At 51.5% G+C, this 2,176-nt stretch overlaps 1 pseudogene; it reads left to right on the top strand.

The window, feature by feature from the left end:
• Window positions 1–245: 245 nt before the first annotated feature.
• On the top strand, window positions 246–1,966 carry LOC147662781 (GDP-mannose 4,6 dehydratase pseudogene; annotated as a pseudogene).
• The last annotated feature ends 210 nt before the right edge of the window (window positions 1,967–2,176 follow it).

The following is a 2,176-nucleotide window of genomic DNA, read 5'->3' as shown; positions in this document are numbered from 1 at the left end:
AGATGCAGCATGTTGGAACGGAATGTTGATGGTGGCTGCTGGCACATCTTCATCCGCCATGGGGTCGTTTTGTTGGGGTGATCACCCCTTCTTCCCCCTGTTCTGCAAGCTTGCCGGGATAGTGTGGGCCTTGTCAAGTTTTCCCTCCTTCTCACGTGGCAGCGGGGGCGGCCTACCTCAGCTCCGTCGAGTTTTCCACGGGCTTCTGGGTGTGTCGAGTAACTGGAACCCCTCCGCGAGGCAAGATGACGCTCACACTCCCTGCAGGGTATAGTTGGGGTCACCAGGAGTTGTCTGCAGCATCTCACGCGAGATGCGTGAGCTTCGGCAGTGCTCCCCGCGACTCACGCGAGATGCGTGGGGTACGGCAACTGGTTGCGCCGCCGGTCCGGTTCCAGCCCCCGACACGCCTACTCTTGGGGGCAGCCACTGGGGCCTTCAGTGACACCAACTTGCAGCGGCAGGGGCGGCCAGGTGAAGGATCAGGCCGGTTATAGGCCGCAGGCAGGCACGTGGTAGGGCCGCGTGGAGGAGCAGGGTGTTCCGCTTCACGCTCCTGTGCACGGGCGAGGGTCGGGCTCCATCCGCTCGTCACCAATGTTGTGCCTGTGTGTGGTGATCTTATCTGGCCACCTTGGTTGCTATTGGCCTAGGTGCGCGTGGGCTGGCGCGCATGAACAGCGGACAGACTGCAGGCACACACGCTGTCTCAGTCGTAAGTGACGTCCCCGAGCGGACGTCCTCCTTTTATTCAACCCCGCAGGCCACGCCTGGCCTGCGGATGTGTGGATGCGTGTGTGCGTGCGACCACTAGACCGCTGGGGATATTACAACATTGTAATAATTTCAGCGTAATTATGAGTGACATTTCAACACCGATGAGTGACACTTTTTACATATCAGAAATCACACTTATTTGAGCATATAAAAACTCTAAGAAGACCTTAAAACAGCTGTAATGCACCAAAAATGTAAGGGTACACACATAGCCCAAGACTCACAACCTGGCCACAGACTGTAATTTATTTAAAAAAGCAGCGCCGCCCGTATATTGTTTTTAACCTGAAGCTGAGAATAAGTTACATGGGTATTCTAGGCCATTAACATGCGACACAATGAGGCATCGGGGGACAGGGGGTCAGGGCAAGCCTCAGGAGGGGGGAGAGGCTGACTAACCTAGTTCACATCTGGCAGTATTATCTCAAAAAGATACAGTGAGCCGTAATAATTCATAAATAGCTGAGCGGCCTCCCTGTCCGGGGTCTGTGCTACCTAAGAGTACTTGCACCAGTGTGTGTCATGTGCAGCCTGTAAGAGTAGCAGCCAAGCTAGCTCTATGAATACTGGATAGTGGTGAACTTCAGGGAGGCCTACAGTCTGTTTGCTGTGAATGGCATCCTCTTTAATCATGAAAGCCCCAGGAGAGGGGCTAATTTTGTAACCCGAAAAATTAGCCGATTGGTAGTATAAATTCATCTTGGACAGCTGGAACGCTTCAGCTTGGGCAATCTGGACTCCACGCGGGATTGGGGCCATGCCAAGGACTACGTTGAGGCTATGTGGATGATGCTGCAATCCAATGAACCTGAAGATTTTGTCATAGCAACGGGGGAAGTACACAGCGTGCGTGAGTTTGTGGAGAAACTGAAAGCCTTCAAGCACAAACTATTGTGTGGCAAGGGAAGGATGAGAACGAAGTAGGCCTGTGCAAGGAGACTAGCAAGAACTAAGACCTCAAGTACTACAGTCCGACTGAAGTGGACTTTCTCCAAGGGGACCCCACCAAAGCATACGAGAAGCTAGGCTGGAAAGCGAAGGTCACTTTTGATGAGCTGGTGAAAGAAATGGTAGACGCCGATGTGCAGCTCATGAAGAACAATCCCAACGCCTAATCCACCTAAATGCTCACTCCATTGAAGCCTTGCAGTGCCAATCACTTGCTCCCTCCGCATGTCTGCAAAGATGATGCACTCCAATTTATGCCATCTGGCAAAGCTTGCTTTGTATACACTGGTGTCAGTTTTATTTTTCAACTCGATTTTTATGCACTTAATTGGTGACCATGGACTGGTTGGGGAATGTGATTCTTGTAGTCTGAAGTCTGTGTTCACGTAGTCCTTTACCTCAATGATGAAAAGGCTGATAAAAAATAACTCCATTCTGTGATTTCTAAACT

The sequence above is a fragment of the Lissotriton vulgaris genome, unplaced genomic scaffold (genome assembly GCF_964263255.1).
Source record: "Lissotriton vulgaris unplaced genomic scaffold, aLisVul1.2 SCAFFOLD_3292, whole genome shotgun sequence".
NCBI classification, from domain to species: Eukaryota; Metazoa; Chordata; class Amphibia; order Caudata; family Salamandridae; genus Lissotriton; species Lissotriton vulgaris.
The sequence above is the reverse complement of the archived record's forward strand: the minus strand, read 5'-3'. Positions and strand labels throughout refer to the sequence as shown.